Source organism: Meleagris gallopavo, chromosome 1 (assembly GCF_905368555.1).
Source record: "Meleagris gallopavo chromosome 1, MGAL_WU_HG_1.1, whole genome shotgun sequence".
NCBI classification, from domain to species: Eukaryota; Metazoa; Chordata; class Aves; order Galliformes; family Phasianidae; genus Meleagris; species Meleagris gallopavo.
In genome coordinates, this window is record NC_139404.1 from 45595083 (window position 1) to 45613124 (window position 18042).

General features: G+C 37.9%; 1 long non-coding RNA gene across 2 annotated transcripts in view; it reads left to right on the forward strand.

Moving 5' to 3' along the window:
- Positions 1 to 216: 216 nt before the first annotated feature.
- Positions 217 to 18042, forward strand: part of LOC146545280 (uncharacterized) — a 76502-nt gene continuing 58676 nt past the window's right edge. The window contains exons 1-2 of one of the 2 annotated variants that reach the window (XR_014883237.1): positions 217 to 856; positions 1772 to 1901. This is a non-coding gene — a long non-coding RNA (uncharacterized LOC146545280). Of the gene's footprint in view, positions 857 to 1771; positions 1902 to 6196; positions 6597 to 18042 lie in introns of those variants that run through there. The other variant, XR_014883238.1, reaches the window with a different exon arrangement.

The following is an 18042-nucleotide window of genomic DNA, read 5'->3' on the forward strand; positions in this document are numbered from 1 at the left end:
ATAAAAGGGAAAAAATGAAATCACTATGGAAACTGCAGGAAGAATCTAAAAGCTTTCTTTATAAAGTAAACGTCTGATGTTTGTGACTGCGGGGGCAAAAAATTCATAAATCTGTACGATGCTATCATTTCTGATTTGTTATCGCAGCAAATGCCAAGTCTAAGCAGTCTGACCTTAGCCTTATTAAGTGCTTTCTTTTCAGATACAGTTATTATTTGACAATAGAGAGACTGCAGTGCTGGAAGGGGGAAAACTAATATATTTAAAATGTGTGCGTGTCTGCGTGCATGTATCTGTCTATCTATCGATCTCTCTTTCTTTCCCTATGAAGCTTACGGAGCTGCGAGCACTGAACGTGGGAACTTGGACTGCTATTCTGAGCACATTTCAGAAAACTCTGTTGCGTCCCATTACGTGCCTGTCTTTGATCTCAAATTGAAAATCTCGGAGCCTCTTCCTCCAATCCAAAAGCAAATAAATAGCGAAAGAAAGAAACCTCTCTCCTCTCAGCACGTAGGGCCTCCAAGACTGAAAAATGAAGGTGACAGTAATAGCTCTGATGAACCTGTTTGGACAACAGACAGCAACAAATACCTGTCTCTGTGGAGGAGTTTAAGAGCACTGCAGAGATCCTCAGACAGTGCAGAGCCTCTTGGCTTACACAGGCCACTGTCTTTCTCTCCAAACAATACCAGCCAAGCTTCCTCCATACCTACAACTGAAGAGCTGCAGGAACAGGACAGTAACTAATACAGCTTTCAAATTTGAATCTCCTGGTCTTATTAAAAAATAAGAAATGATAGAAAGAAAAAAAGAAAAGAAAAAGACATGAATTCTAAGCAAGATGAGGGATTTGGTAAGTATTTCTTTTTCATTTGTTGCTTTAGCCTGGAGGTTACTTTTAGTCATGTGTAACTTGCAAGTAGGATTAGGGCTTTGAATGAGTTTGTGGTTTTGGCTAAGTTTTTTGATTATGGAAAAACATGAATGTCTGTTGCTGCTTTCCCAACTTTGTTAGCTTTTGAATTGCTTTGTCTTGTTGCTTTGCTGTAATTAGTCTATTAGCTTTGCAAGTCTGATGTTTTAAGATGCTGAAAAAAGCACTGGTATTCCTAGGCTGTTTGAATATAAACATACCCAGTGGTAATACACATTACTAGATATTACTCATATATACACATTAAAAGACTTTAATTTAATATTTGTTTTAATGTTTTAGTTTTAAAATATTGACCAAAGCCAGGTACGTACTTTCCAACTACATGGCTCAAGCTCTGAAAGTAGTGTGAATGTTTTAACTCACATTGAGAAAGTTAACACATGAAGATTTAATCTGTGACAGATGACAGCATGAAATTTTTTGGCAATAAATGAGAGAGATCAGAAGAATTCCTGGTTATATTCAAATTTCATGGTACATTGGTGAATGTTGCTATAATATGTACTTACGTTACTAACAGTAAGGTTTTTCAGGTGAACAGTAGAAAAAGAGAATATAATTCTTGTAAAAGCAGGTCAATCTTTCTGTAATAAATATAAATCCTAAGAAAGATATAGTTTGACTTATTGGCTTCATTGTAGCTTTTTATACATATAATGGAAACCAATTATCTGTGGAGAAAATTTGACTTTGTGGAATGGAATTAAATTACTTTTTAAAGGCTTCCTTAAACAGCACTAGCTGGAGGGAAGTCCAATAACATTTTTTGCTCTGAATCATAATGACTTTGCTGCATCAATAAATCATATTGTATTCTGACTTTTATCAAAGATTCTGAGGAAGAAAACTACACATGGAGGCTTGAAGCTGCAAGGGCACTCCTGACTGTTTTTTCTCCAACCAGCTACTTTACTCATGGCCCTTTGAAAGCAACAATTCCTGTGATTCAGCAATTGAAACGGTAGGTCCACATGGGCTTTGAGCTGATGAGAACTACTGCCAAATTCCTGATAACAGGTGAATTGTCAAACTGGAATATCTGTAATGTAGTCTGCCTACTTAAACCAGAGGAACTCTGTTCCTTTTCATCCCATTTGTATTGTGTTTCATTTTTAGGAAAAGTCTGATTCAAGTTTATTTCTTGTCTTGATATGGAACTGTGTACAAAATTGATTCTAAAAATAAGCTTCTAAAATTGTTTAATTTACTCTCTAATTCACAAATATAGCCTGTGGTTGTAATTCACATACCAACAGCTAGGTAAGTGCTGGGGCTCAGTGTTCAGTGGAGGGAGGTTTTGTGAAGTGTGTATTTGGGATTCAGAATCTGAAGAGTTACAAATGAAAAGCCTTATTTTGAACCTTGATTCATTCTGCTGATGTTAGCTCTAAAGTAATTGTGTGCTGAGGGGAGAGTGGGTTTGGAGGGGTGGGGGGAGTACACTGTCAACTACCTATTTTTCCCAACAGATCATGTATCAAAAGTGTAATCTGTGTGAGGAACATGAAGGGGTGAAATGCATCTTTGATGCTAGTTTCCTATGTTGTTATGTAGAATGTTTGTAATTATCTTGCTGAGTCCTAATCCCTGACATTTGCTATCACAAAGCATCTAGTGGAGAATGCAATACTCTAATTAATGTTTCTGTGAAAAGAGTCAGGGGGAAGAAAGGTTGTGCTGTTTTAGCAGAGCATTTTCAAGAAAAGCGATTTCATTAATGATATAGATGTAAAATGTTGGGAAGCCTAAGGACACTTTATCAACTGTAACACCTCGTTGTTTTCTATGACAGTGTACAAATACAGTTAAGCATATGTTAATTGTAAGTTATTTTCTAAACTATGTACTGTACTTTCCTACAGCAGAAGCAAAATAGGCACTTGTTCCAGTTTAAATATTTCTACAGCTTGGTATTTCTTATCTTATGTTTTTAAGTATTTTCTGTGATAAATAATGCCTAGTTACCACATTTAAAATACATTTATTAAAAAAAAAAAAAAGAAAATATCAGTGCTTTCATATATCGTGTTTTACAATGACTTTTATATGAAGGAAAAGAAAATCAAAACAAAGTCAGTAAAATTTGAATTGCAGCTCATAAAGATTGCCTTGTGCCATATTCATTTGTACAGAAAACAAACCACAAACAATGTGAAGCTGTAAACCTGATTTTTGATCACAGTGAGAAATCACTTTTTATAGTTTGTCTGCAAACTAAGGCAAAAGGTTAATTGAGGTTATGTGCTGGGGTACTTGATGTATATTTCACCTGTATAGCAGTTAGTTACTGAAACTTGTGCTTTTTTATATCTGGTATGAATAATCTCTTAATACAAAGCTAATTACTAAAGAATTATTAAATTGATATTTCTGAAGGAAAATGGGTGCACAGTGCTGGCACGTGGCTGTGTTCACACAAGTGTGACTGTGTGGATTGGCTGAAAGGAATTACTACAGTTGTGTGGTCACAAGCAGTGTCCTCAGACACAGGTTGCTATGCAGGGCAGGCATGCCTTTCTTTCTCCTTCTGAGAAATCTGTTCAAACTGTTCAAATATCCTATCTTATATGAGATGAGATATTCAACATTGTGCTCATTACACGCACCTTGCTTTTCCTCCCACGTTAGCAAAAGATCTGTGCCTTGTGTGCATTTCCTGTTAAAAGAGGAACAAACAAACAAACAAAAACTTAGTGCTACTCAGTATCAAGAAACTTTGCCCTTTAGAGAAATCACATAGCGCACGCTTCACAGTAAGGTGGCTGCTATCAGCTATTTGTGGTAGACTTGACTGGAAGGCAGGATCATCTTGCTGCCAAGAGGGAACCATCAGAAAGTGCAGAAGGTCTTTGGAAAGTATTTTTCCTCCAGTATTGTCTCAAAACCTGAAGAAAGCTGTTTCCCTCACGGATACAGCCTGGGGATGATTCCAGCAAAAACGGCAAGGGTTTCTGGGGAGGAAGTCAGACACTCATAGAAAGCACAGATTTCTCCGTCCTCCCACATGGTGTCCAGCTCACGTTATCTCACTGTGGAAAGTTTTCCTCCTCATTCTCTCACAACCTCTTGTTTTTTAATAATGTGTTGTTTTTAGATGGCGCGTGCATTTGTGTAGCTACCCAGCTAAGAGGCAATCAAAACAACATTGGAAGATCTGTGGGAGACTCCATTCAGGGCAGAATATCCCAGGGTATTGCACTGAGCAAGGCCTCACTAGAGGCTGACACCAGATATGGCCATGCTCAGAAGCCTCACATGATCTACAGCTGTGCTTGAGACCTTTCTAAGGGCGATGTGGATGGTCCCCACTTTGCAGTGCTGTCAGCATGGTGGAAAGAGTAGAAGGGACCAGGCTGTTTTCCGTGTCTGTTGTAGTTGTGGCCTTGCAGCCAGCTTGTCAGCTGGCTTGACTCCGCCAGCACCCAGCAGCACAGAGGCTGCCCAGCAGGCAGTTCCTCAGCAATTTTTAGTTATGTGTTAGGTTTTAATGGCCACTTTTACTGGTTTGCCTGAAAGAGAAAGGACAGAGATGCAGAATGCTTCAGAATTTGTAATGAAATCATATTTTATTGAAGAACACCATTGATTTGTAAATATATTTTTAAGTTAGAGCTTTCTTTCTGCACGATGCTAGGCACTTCTGTAAGGTGATGAGGAAAAAGTACAGTCCAATGGATATCTCAGCCTCTAATGACTGATATTCCCATTGACATAGATCAGGTACTGTGTGACAAAACAGCAGCAGGGTTTGCAAATGCTGAGTCCTCCTTCTTTAAAATGCATCTGCTGGTCCAGGGGTACTCTGCTGCACAGAGTGCATTGCCCTGAATAACACTGATTTGCTTTCTTGCTGGTCTGCTCATTTCCTTGCTGCACTGTAAGAGCCTGGAAAAGCACTGAATGCCTGGCAGTTTTGTAGAAGTCTAACCAAATTCTCAAAGAATGAAGAAAAACTTACTCTGAAGCACTATAAAATGACCATTGGCAAATTTTCAAACAAAGCACATGCAGATTTTTATGATGTTACTGATAAAATGATTATTTATGTAATTGTTGGTGAGGCTTGTCTGAATTGATAGCATCTGCCAGGTTAAAATATGGTTTTTGACATCATGTCTCTAATTTGCAATTCTGTTAGCAGTCTGGTTATTCAAAACAAACCCACAAATCTGTATTTCACAAATCACATTTTATTGCTGTGGGAAAAAATAATGTTGTAATCTTCTACCATCACATTTCAAAAATTGCTTTAGAGCAATCCAGCCAACCCACCCAAAAGAAAGTATGCGCATTCTACTGCAACCTGCTTGAAATGAAGTAAGGACTGGCTTAGAGTGAAGAAGGGAGAAAAGTGTGTTTAAAACTGAGGTATAAATCTAGGCTGAGCTTATCCAATATTTAACCAGGACACGGAATCTTTAGTCCTTCAAATAATAACACATTACTTGCTAAAAGTCAAGCACCAAGCATAAATGTCAGGATATTTTATCTAACAGCTTCCTTGATTATGTTTTTGTGAATACGTTCTTAAGCTCCATGTCTTACTAAAGAAAAATCTTTTCTGTGTAAGTAAAATCAGCTTACAAAAAAATAAGATCATTGCAAGACAGGCATGAGTATCTGCTTCCTCTGGTGCCAACTAATTGGCTGGATATGCCCGTGCTCTAACACACTTCTGTGTCGGAGACCCTATCTTCTCTTCCAGTCAGTGCTGAAAACCAATTGCTGGTAGAAAATCACCCTGCCTGTGATGAAGCACTTGCACTAAACTACTTGCTTTTTTTTTTTTTTTTAAATAACTGAAGTATTTGTGCAAAAATGAATGGTGTCTCTTCAAATTCTTTTATTTCCTTGTGAATTATGAGAATTCAGAAGGTGTCAGAGCAGGAGTAATTTACCCTACAGAACTGGAATCCTGTTTTACAGCTGATGTACTGTTGCTGTATTGTCCAACACTAGGCTAGATCAGATTCCAAAATAAAAATCAATGCCTCTAAATGTGTATAGGATTTCTTCCCATGTACGTGAAACCTGAAACACTTTCCTTAACAGAACCAGAATGATGTACCAATGGTCTCATGGTTGTGTTTTTTTTTTTTGCCTTCCCTGCCCCTCCTTCTCTAAAGCAGAATGAGACCTTTGTAAAAAAGTAAAGCACTAGTAAATAAAGAGTTAAAATGAAGGCAGGCTCACTGGTTTGTTGAGATCTGTCAGAGTCTGAGTGGCTGGCTACATATCTGTCTGAGGAACAATAGCTACCTGTATTCTGCATGGGCTGCTGGGCAGGCACTAGCATGCGGGAGAAGGTCTGCCTCTGCTAGAGCCTCGCTAGTGGGAATCCCTACTGACAGCCCTGCGTCGTGCTGCGGAGGGGGGGAAGCAGAACCTTCTCTGCTCGTTGACGAGGGACAGAGCTTTGATCGCTCTTCTGGAGCCCCGGCTTGGCCCGAGGTTCAGATCCCCAGTCCCAAAGTCAGCGGGGTCTCCTTGCTCCCGCACGCACCCACTCGCACACACCCCTTTGCCGGCAGAGCCGTGTCACGGCTGTAACTGAGGCACACAGCAATAAACATAGCAGAACCAATCTCCATGGTGGCAAGAGGGGGCACTGGAGGTGACAACAATGGAGAAGGATCTTTCTGCTGACAAGTTTTAGGTAAGAGAGACTATTTATACCCTCAGACGCGTATTTTATAGCCTTCTAAATAAGTTAGAAATTGTTAGCTTTCAGATGTGCCAGGTTATAGAAGTGTTTCAGTTTACTGTGGTATCCAGGCTGTTACTAGCTTGTAAAACTGTGCTTGCATGCTTTGTGTTACGAGACTGTTTGCAGGAAGCAGGCAGGGGTTTTGCATAGAAGCGGTGGCTACTATAGTTACGTTCTTAAAAATAAAGCATTTCTAACATTTGTGTTTTTAAAAGTATCTATGAAGATGTGTTTTGACTGAGTTAAAATTATGCTTAGCTGTAATAGATGTCCATATGCAATAAAATGCTGTGTAGCTGATAGTACACATGCAGTATTAAAACAGTGCTCCCTCAACCCTAATTTGTAATTATTTTTACACTCTTAACTGCACTGGGGTCAGAGAGTTTTAAAAATTAATGAGGTTCCCTGCTGAGTTCAAATAGTATAATCTACATGAGTTGTTGCTGCAGAGGACTGAAATTATTTCTGCATATTGTTATTGTAGGTGTAGAACTCTTATTTTAATCTACCGCTTGTGAACATTTTCTTTAAATGTCAGTTTAGGCAAGCTGCAAGAAGAGGGGAATGATTATCCATTTTTAGTAATGACAAATTGTGTGCGGGAAAAACAGGGCATAGAAGGACAATAAAATTCAAACATTTGTGAGGTATGTTTTCTGATCTACATCAAATCTGTGTTAGATTCCTGCAGCTGTGTGCAGCGTTACCTATTTACAAATAACTGCTGCTCTAAGGAGAGGAAGAACAACAATACCTGCTGCTTTGTGTACAAAGGATGTAGTTAGTAGACTGCCTATGTGTTAGCAATGTTAAAAAGTATTGTTGGAGTACTTCAAAATATATATGAGAGAGAACAGCAGTAGTGTGAAAAGAGACAATCAAAACAAAATGATGCACCATGCCTTTTCCTGGAAATGCCGGACAGATAGTATCATCGGCGCTCCTGGAAAGTTGAATTTGCTGAATATCCTCAAATGGATGGACTGGAAAGGAAAGGGGGAGGGAGCTGTTTACTATGTGATTTCCATATTGAAATAATGACAAAGTTTCATCCCGCAAGATTTAAAGCATTGTTTATATTTATTATAATCTACAGGGCATTATGTTTAAATGGGAATCATTTTGAAGCTGAACATACTGCAATCAGCACTAAAGGTGCCTTGCACTCGGTATTCCATTTGTAAGACCCACTCTGAGCTTCCTGTGATACATTGTCATGTAAATACGGTGCAGCAAGGGAAAGCGGCACTATGGAGATTCAATTTACTTTGAAAGTTGTTCATTATGGAAGGGATGAATGTTATTTATTTGATGTGAATCAAAGGCTAGAAATGACTTTTTCACTGTGAAGTCTATTGTGATGGGTGCAGCGTGATCTAATCTTTTTAATTTTGGCTTTCACACCAGTGGAGATGAAAAGAGATCTGAGCTCATTTATTGGTTGCTAAGTCTTACTGGAGGCCTAAGTACCATTCTTGGTTGCTATGGCCAATCTGACCTCAATCTATGCAGTTTTAGGGACTTAGCAATCCCTTTTTTATTTAGGAGCATGTACCTTGATTTATGTCCAAAATTGTGCCTGAATGTCTTTGTCTACAAGTGATAAATGGCGGTGTACAATTCATCAGCTCTTACAAGTAAACACTGCTGTCCCACTAAAAATATGTTTTGTTCTGAGTTAATGGTATGGAACAAGCCAGTCTCCACGAACAGCTATCTTTTATTGTAGAGAGCCTCTGAAACTTGGAGCAAAGTGAAGGAAATTGGCATTCATCTTCTCTTCCATTAGCATTTCATTTGTGCTCTCTAGTGATGAGACTGGATGTCAGCTGACAATGAAAGGCTAGCATTCTGTTTCCCTGCTTGAATATATAATCGTTCAATTATGAATTTATTTATTCTGTACAGATATTAAAAAGTCAGGAATGCAATTTCTCATGCTGTTTGTCTGCTGCTTCATTATTACTAACTGTAAAAACATTTGCAGTCAAATAAACTGTAGCTTGGCTCTAGGATATTCCCAGTTTCCTAGACAAGTTCCTTGTACTCAAATAATGTCAGATATCTGCTACTATCAGACATGTCCTGCTTGTGTGGTTTTTACTGGCACTTAGTCTTTCACATACATTAGACTTTCTTTTGCTATGAACTGTTCTAACAGGTAATTAAGAATGTAGAGGAGTTTTTAATAATCTGAGCAGTAATAATTTTGTTGTACCAAAATTTCTGGTAGTCATTTATAATGTACATACAACAGCAGGTTGTAAAAATGAATACAAAATAGCAGAAGCTATTTTTTAATGAAGTATTAACAAAAAAAAAAAAAGAAAAAATATGAAAAGTTTGTTAATATGCTTTCTACTAAATTGGCTACTACTCCATGGAGAGGAAAGTCAGATAAATTGTTTATCTTAGTACTTGACACTTTACTGCTTGAACAAACAAACAAACACAAAGCCATTTGCTTCTAAATATTGCAGAATATATTTCTGCAATAGAGTTCAATGTAGCTAAGCAGCTGTGGAGCAAGAATAATTCAGTTTGCTCATGTTTAAACTATTACACTTGAAGTAAAAGTGGTATTTCCCCAAACCTATTTTTTTCATAGCTTACTTTCAAGAATAGGATAAGAGCAAGCCTTAGGATTTTTATTGAGCCCACTGTGCCATTTTTTTTTGTCTTCCCCAGGTGACTTTTAAAAATTTGAATCTACAGTGGTGACAGATTTTCTCAGTGTACTCTGTAGATAATAATTATCAGATTAAATTCTCAAAGAAATGGAATTTGCAAAGCTTTTTGGAACTACTGAGCTGCCTTTCAGTGTTAGATTGATAGCTGAGTTTGCAGAGGCAGTTCCTTGGGGTTTGTTCACAATAGTGCTACTGCTTCAGCTCTTTGAAGAGCAGCAGTTATTACTAGCTATTCCTACTTGTTTAAGCGACAAGTGACAAAACTAACCTGGATGTTTCTCTTGAAAAGGTTCTTTAGAATAGTCAGATGTTCATATACTGGCTGTTTATTTACAATCAGAAACTGTTAAGCAAGTACTGCTCACTTTGCAGGAGACTTTTTTAATTTTTTATTTGAAGGTAACCGGAAGAAAAGACCTATAGACTACTGGATGTTTAAAAAATGATTTTGAAAGAGAAATCCTAGAAAAACACGTAAAAATACTAAGATTGTATTTATTTTGTCTTTGACATTATTTCAATGCTTGGTGTTTGTTTTAATAGAGTAAAGAAAAATAGCTAGTTTTTTAATTTTATGAAAAAAATAATTTGATAGCATAATGATCAAATAAGTTGTGTTGAATGGTACATATATTTTGTCTTATTTACACCAATATTTAAGTTAGCTAGTTTCAGCACACACAGGCAGGCACTGCTTTTGGAGTAAGTGTAGAATCAGGAGACATTCCTTGTCCTTGTTCTTTTCAAATTTTGGTTTTCTATATACAAACATAATATCTGAAACAGTTTCTTTGGAGCTCTTGAATTAAACTTACAAAAGGAGAATACAGAAATTATGTCTTCTTATTTCAGTCACACATAATACAACAGCATTAGCCTGCAAAAATATCAGCGCCATCTCACTGGAGAACAAAAATGTGAGAGAAATATATCAGTGCATTTTCTGGGACTCTCTTCAGCTTATGAAACAAGTTTCCATTACTGGTGTTACAGTTCAATTTTTGTAGCAGATTTTCCATGTATTAAACATTATGTAAGAAAGATGCATGAAATTGCGAATTGTTGCAGGAAAAGAGGAAACCTTTTTAAGCTTCTTTTACGCTGTTGTCCCCTGTGAATAAAGTTAATCATCATTCTTTCTCATCAACAGCTACCTTATTGACTATCATATAGTACAAGTTTTGAAGTAAAGGTGTAAGACTGGAGAAATCTCTATTTCTTCTCCTTAACATGCATGGTTTTGCATGTAATCTTGTAGATAATTTGTAGAAGGTTTGGATATATACAGTGTAACCTCCTTGACAATATTAACTAGTCATATCTTGGAAGAGAAGTAGGAGAAGAAATTATAACACATAAATTGATGCCCATAAATCTTTTTTTTTTTTTTAATTTCCCTCATGTTCTTCATGAGATATGCACACGTTCTTTTGCATGTACCCAGTGTAAGCTAGCTGTGACATGTAAAGCAGGTCCATATTTGTTTGCATTTTGGATGAAGTTAAAACTGTGTATGAATTAATTTCTTGATTCTACCTACTTGGTATAGGGCTACTAATTTATTCCTGTGTCTGTCCACTAGACTTCAAGTACTTGTCTATCTCTTGAGATTTCTCATTGATTTAAATATCATGGGAGTTGGAAGTAGAATCTGAGTGACTTGGCTGGTTTTTATTTTACTTGCACGAAAAGGCTTTAAAGTTTGATGCCAAATGGCAGTAGCTAAAATCTTTTTAACATCTGACGGTATCACCAGCATATCATCCATCTTCTCCACTGGACATCTTTCCTGTCTTTGATATTGTCTGTATATCACTTTACAGGCAGAAGATGCCTGAGAACAAGTCACTGGAGTGAAATAATCCGTTACTCAGTATAAGTCTTGCAGACTAATTGAGAGAGGGGTCCTATTAAAAATAAGTATTAAAAATATTAAAGATATTATAAATAAAGAGGTAGTTTTGTAAGTAAGTCCGATTCTGAGCTCACGATCAGCCTTAATTTTTGGCACCTCTCCTGTTTGTTATTTAATTTTGTGCTCTCATAACTTCTAAGATTAATATCTGTGCTTTTATATATAAGTGTAGTGTGTGTGGTCAGTATACATTTTGTGAGAATTACAGTTTTAAATAACATCCATTTTGTTGAAATAATAGGGCAAACAGAATGAAACTCTTAAGGTTGTCTTGAATATTGTTACCCGTATTGTTTGTTTGCTTTCAATCAATAGGTTCTGCCAGAGCCTGGCTGAGTGAGAGCAGCGTTCTTTGTCTCTGTGCACCAATTTCATCATCTTCAATCATCCTGATGATACTATTGACCAATGATGTCAAATGTTTTCAGGCCCCAAACACTGAGTGATGTGTGGGTCTCCATGCCAAATGTGAGAATGAAGCCATTGCGATCTCTTTGGCTGGAGACCTTCGGGGGCAGCTGCTGAGTAACATGACTCTACTTGAACTGAGGCCCGAGCTGTCCCACACTAAACTGCACGCAGATGGCTGCTGGGATCACCTGGGCGAGTCCTCACTTGGCTGCCGGGTGGCTGTGTGCCTGGAGCAGCCAGAGCTTTTGAAGTAGCTCAGCTGACCTGGGCCTGCAATGCCCCCCAGAAGCACTGGTCCTCCCTCCTCTTTGTTGCAGAAATGACTTCTGAAGCTCGCAGACCAGCTGAAAGCTAATCTGTCTTTTCTTTCCTTGGTAGGGTTGGCTTTCAGGCAGATCAATCGCCTGATCCAGCTGACTGCATGGCTGCTCAAGCCCCAATGCAAGAGGCAGCTGTGTCACACCATGGTTTTGGGGAGGGCTGCTCAGCACCTTGGCATGTGCAGGCACAGGACATCTGTGAGCTGGGCCACTGCTTGTGGAAATGCAGATCTGGTGCACTGCACTGCCCACCTTGCCTCTAGGCTGCCTGGGAAAAGAGCCACTCACCTCAGTGGTTTCCTGAATCAAATACTAATGACTACTGGGGTGATTTTTTCTTTTATTACTATTTTTTCCCCTCTACCTTTGCGTCTTGATAGGGTTCTGATACAAATTTTCTTGCCCGAGTCTGGAAATATAATTTCTTGCAAAACCACATAGATTAGCCTATAGATATGTCTCCTAGACAAAGATACTATTCCCATTGAATCCAAATAAGCACTAAGACCCCCTTGATTCCAGATTCAGTTTTTAATGCTGTCAGTGCTGTTCTCTGAGTAAACTGCAAGCAAGCTGCTGAAATGAGTAGGCTACGTCTTCCAGAGGTGTGTCTGATCTCTGTGGGCTTTTCTGTAGCTCATCAAGGTATATCCTTCAGCTTCGTTTGCTTTTATTCAGTCTGCAGTTATTGATTACATGGATTCCATCCTTCTCCTTTAGAGAATCAAGTAAGTTTGCACTTTCATTTCTTGTTGGTAATTCCTCAGACACTTCCTCAAAATCATCTTTATCTTCAGTAACAGCTGTCATCCTTCCTCTAGGCCTCTGGCATCAGAAAATGGTAGCAGTGTATTCATTGCTGATGGCACAGACTTGAATCTGAAGAAATTCATTTTTGCAATGTTATTCTCAGCTTCTGGCATTACATTTTTAAATATTGCTGCATAAACTATACTATTTAGGCAGCAGTGTCATCTGAACCAATAATCCGTATAGCAATCTTATTTTCATTACTTCTTAATTTCATCATCTCAAAATCTAAATTCTGTTACTCCTCCAGGAAAGCAGAGAACTGAGGCCCCAAGGCCTTGACTTGGCCATCAACTGAAAACTGTTGTTTTGGAAACAGCTTCTTGATGAAAACTGCACCAGTCTACAATTTGTCATTTAACTAGTACACTTACCTAAGTTTCCGTAACTGAAGAAATACAGCAAATTAAAACAGGGAATGTGGTGAGGGCACTAAGTTTCTCTGTCAAACAAACACATTCTTATCTTAGCATATCTCAGTAGGATTGTTGCATTGTCCTAGACAGGAACTGCACTGTCCTGTACCAGGAAAACTGATATGAGAAGAATTTGTTTTTCCATCTATGATGAAAATGCAAATTCACACTTATCATTCAGTGAAATGTGAAAGGCATTAAAATATAAAAATCCATATTACTGGGCATTGTTACACCACAGATTATATCTTTGAAATGTTTTATTGGAAAATAAATTATTTACTGCTAGGCCAAAGAACACAATTTTAGATAATTGCTTTCTGGAAGAAGGAACTATTAAGTGCTTTGAACACAAAATTTTGCCAGTGTAAATATATGTATACTGATATTGTCAAAAAGAGCAGTTTTCCTGAGAAGGACCTTGAGATCACTGCTATCTGTATTCAGTGTATTGATTTCAAAATTGTTACTGAACAAAACTGACATTCTTCTTTTCAGTTCATCACCTTCCATATCCATGAAATTCACTTAAAATCTAATATTTGTACTCACACATTCTTCATATCTAGAAATCCTTCACAGCTCTAGATATTACAAAAGCCTGTAATGCATAATGCATTCTTGCAGTATGGTACACATTTTGATTTTCGGTTTGTTCTAGCATTTCATTAAAAACTATAGATATGGAGCATCTGTAACATGCATTGTGGGCGTATCCCACTCACATGTTAATCATGTATGTTATGCAATCCCTTGGCCTACCCACACTTACCCAACCTCACAAGCTGTTCTGTAATGTATAGTTTGATGTTTTAATATGTACATGTTTCATGCAGAGCTTGAGGCTTTCATCCAGAGGGAAAATAAAATAAAAAAAAAATCAATTGTATTTCTTCTAGATTGTCAGGTGAACTGGGGTGCTTTGAGAACATCTCTTGAATGGAAACGGTGTGGAGGGCCTAGTAGGTACAAAGAGGAGGAATAATGTTCAGGTATTATTGCAGCCTGTTTCAGACACGTAAGGATAGTCCCTCCTTTCTTTTGATTTCCACAGATTAGATTTTACCACTTCTTATTCCACAATGATTGAGTGTTTCCATAGGCTCCCTTGTTGTTAGCAAGTTGGTAGCTGCCTTTATTGTGTTTTTGTATCCATAACCAACTTCTCCCTATCAGGGTATGCCTGAGAGAAGATGAGATTTATTTTAAGAACAATTTGCTCTAACTGAAATGAAATTAGGTGTGGTTGACAGAGAAACCATACTGAGTGACTGTCTCACTGAACATGCCTGCTCCTTTAGATCTGAGGAATTCACCATCCTGCAGTTTTTAGCAATCCCCTTGGGCAGTCTGTAGGGAATAATACTTTCTCTTGCTTTTGACTAGTCAGTTAGGGTCACCAGATGACTCATGACAGTCATCTCAATGTCACTTTTTTTGTATTCTGATAGGGATAAAGGTGGTGCAAAAGTGGCAGCAGGTTTTTATTTTTAAAAAGACAGCTGGTCATTAATTTGCATAACATTTAAATAAAAATAATGAATAGCAAGTACTTTCCCTCTATAAAATGAATGATTGACATTGGAAGGAGCTTTCTTTCCAGATGAACTTATTAAATAGAAAAATAAGGGTGAAAGGCCTTCAAAGTGTATCTTTTCTTGGTACACATAAAGCTAAACAATACTACTGAATATTCACTGTCATGTGTTTTTTTCCCCTATAGTCCTTCCCTGAGGAATATGAGTGGGAACCCCCACTATACTTTTCCAGAAACAGAAAACATGGTCCAATGAGTGGAGAAGTCTTCTGTTTAGTAGACAACTGCCTTTTGCTACTCTGATAATGTACATAAACACCTTCCCCTATTTAAATGATTTTCCAACTTTTGCGGGTTTTAGTTTGAGGTCTTCATCCCAACCTACCTATGAATTCATCTGGGTGTGATGGAGAAAAGGGAAGAGCTTCTGTGGAAGCAGCTGCGGTTTGGACCAGCTACTGCTCCAGTCTGGTCAATATAATATAGGTGACTTTTCTGTTTTATGTATCTGCTTTCTGTATAGTGAGACCAGCATCACAAGCCTTAACACTTAAGCAGTGCTGCTGCTATCATCTACCCGCGTGTCCAACGGGGTTTGGTATTGACTGAATTTGAAGACTTTCTGATAGAGGCAGGCAATGCTGCGCTGATGGTTTCTATGGAAACAAGTGTGAGATGAGAAGCAACTAATAAGAGCTCAACTCAGCCAGCTCCTGGATGGTGATTTAAAAATACGGACTTTTAAAAATAACCCTTTACCTTATTCCCCCCCCCATCTAATCTTTGTTTCTGAAGAAAGGGATCAGAAAGGCAGTGGGTTGCTAGCAGCAATGAATGAGAGCTCTCACTCATCTCTTTCATCTGTTGGCTGTCATGCAAGAGCTGTAAGTAGCAGTTTACTAAAACTGGCTGCGGGCTTAGAAAGCGTGTAGTAATTGTAATTTTGGACTGGAAGAAAACGTGAAAGGCATTTTAAAGGTGTACTTCCATTCCTGTTTTCATCCCTTTGAATTGAATGACTTCAAGGGTGGCACAAAGGCACTTTCTAAAGCGTGCAGTTACACTGGATGCTAACTCTGTCAGAATGTGTGTGTATCTTGCTGCATGCAAAATACTGTTTTGTATGTTGTACCTGTATTGCAAACAGAATCTAGGTCTGTTATTCCTTTTAATCTGTTTAGTTCCTTTTTATTCTTCCCTCCATTGACCTTTCATGGACAAGTTCTGACTTGTACACACATAATGATTCAAGATAAATTATGTGACCGTTTTTTTCAAGAAAGATCTTGGAAGCAGGTTATTATGTATCAGTGAAAAGGGGAAATATTTATTTAAATGGCTTAGATTATTTGTATCCCCAAGGATTTAGGAGATGGAAATTTCTTATATAAAATTGAAAGCAGATACAACAGGTCATAGATGGCGTTAAGGATGAATTTAGTGCATCCAATCTCATGCTGCATTGATTTTGCTGTTATTCTATTAATCTGGCTCTTGGCTTTTTGTGTTAACCTTTATAAAACAGGAACTAGATCAGATGGTAGCTTAATCAATTTTAAAAATCCTGAGAATTTTAAACAAAAGACATAGTGATGCCCATGAGAGATAGGAGCTCCAAAGCTCAGCATTAAATGGCAGGTTCCATACTTTCAGATGCTGAACCGGAAAGAAGAATCCGGATAGGTTATGTTCTTGTGCATCTGTGCAGTCTCTTCAGGCTCAGCCATCCCACCCCATCTCGTCCCGTCCCATGCCATTTCTGTGGCTAATGCTTTGGGAATCCTGGCAAGTCTTGGGTAGAAGTACTGAGATGCTGCCTTCTCTGTCCTGCTGAACTTGCACAGAATTGTTTCCTCTCTCACTGTTGTAGTCTGGAGTGCTATTAGCTCTCCACAGCCAGTAGTCCATCTGACAGGCATATCTGTGACCACACTGTGTGATGTGGTTACTGATGCTGAGAAATAGCTCAACAATCTGGGGTAACTCAGTGATCTGTCAGAGGTAAAAATGTCACTGGTGAAAGTAATTCAGTTCTGTGGAAAGGAAAAAAACTCCTGCACCTCCAAAAATAATTCGAAAATCTCTGTATGTCCCTAAGTGAGGGCAGAAGATATGCTTAAATATAGGAGAAAGTTAGTTTGCTGGGAAAGGCTGTGTTTTCTGTGCCCATTTAGTAAACATTTTTTTACATAGGGAAAATTTAGTTACTTTAGACAAATATTAGCAAAACTGAAGCTCCCAGTTATTGTGTATGATGGCAACAGAAGGAATTTTAATTTACCTCCAAAAGCAAAACTTAATGGATTTTAAGTTTACATTTTACAGTCATTACAGTCATTTCTAATTTTCTGAGGTTGATTTTTTTTTTTTTTTTTTTTTTTTTTGTAGGGCAGGAGGAGAAAAGGGAATAGGGAGGAGAGAAAGGAGTAGCTATGGGTTTTTTTAATTAATAGTAATTTAAGTATGAGCAATTTTCAGCATCTTAGAATTTTTCTAAACAAGAAGAATGTAGTTACTACCTACTATAAGTTTTATTTTTCCCTTTGAGGTACTCCGCATTCCTCTAGTTGACTATAATGTACTTAAGAGTAGTGTTTGCAGACTTAGAGATGTAACACATGCTGATTTGTCCTCCCAGAGGCATGGTAGACTCACTGTGCAATTTTTGAAATACTGTGTTTGTCGCTATTGAAAAAATTGAAAACAACGTTAGTTCCTAAAAAAGACTACACACGTCAGTTTCTATAGTTAGCTGTTTTTTGCACGTAGACAGAGGTATGAATGTAGAATATTCATAAAAAATGTTGAGTGCTGGAATTATTTAGACACCATAACATTAGAAAGCACTTTACAGTAGATGTTTGCAGTTATCACTATGTTCATAGTAACTGCCTTCCTCAGCACTGTGCTCAGAAGGACTTGTTTGGGGTCCTTCTTGGAAATGCCAGGACAAAAGTAGGGTTATCCTACTGGCAGTTCAGAGAGTAGGTACTTTCCAGGGACACTCAATGACGTTTAGTCTTGCAAGTGTGAAAGATCACCCTGGAATTTGACCAAGGTACTTTAGCTCTTTTTAATTTTTTAGCAAATAATAGACTTTCCTGTATTGCCTTTTAAATCTTCTACCAAGTGACAGCAGTGAAAATATTGACGGAAGGATTGGTAGACATACCTATCCATTTATTGAAAATACCTGAGACTTTCTGGAAGTCTTGTTTTTATTTATTTATTTATTAACACTAGTCACCACAGCATCTGAGCATGATTTATTGAAATAGTCTTTTTTTTTCCTT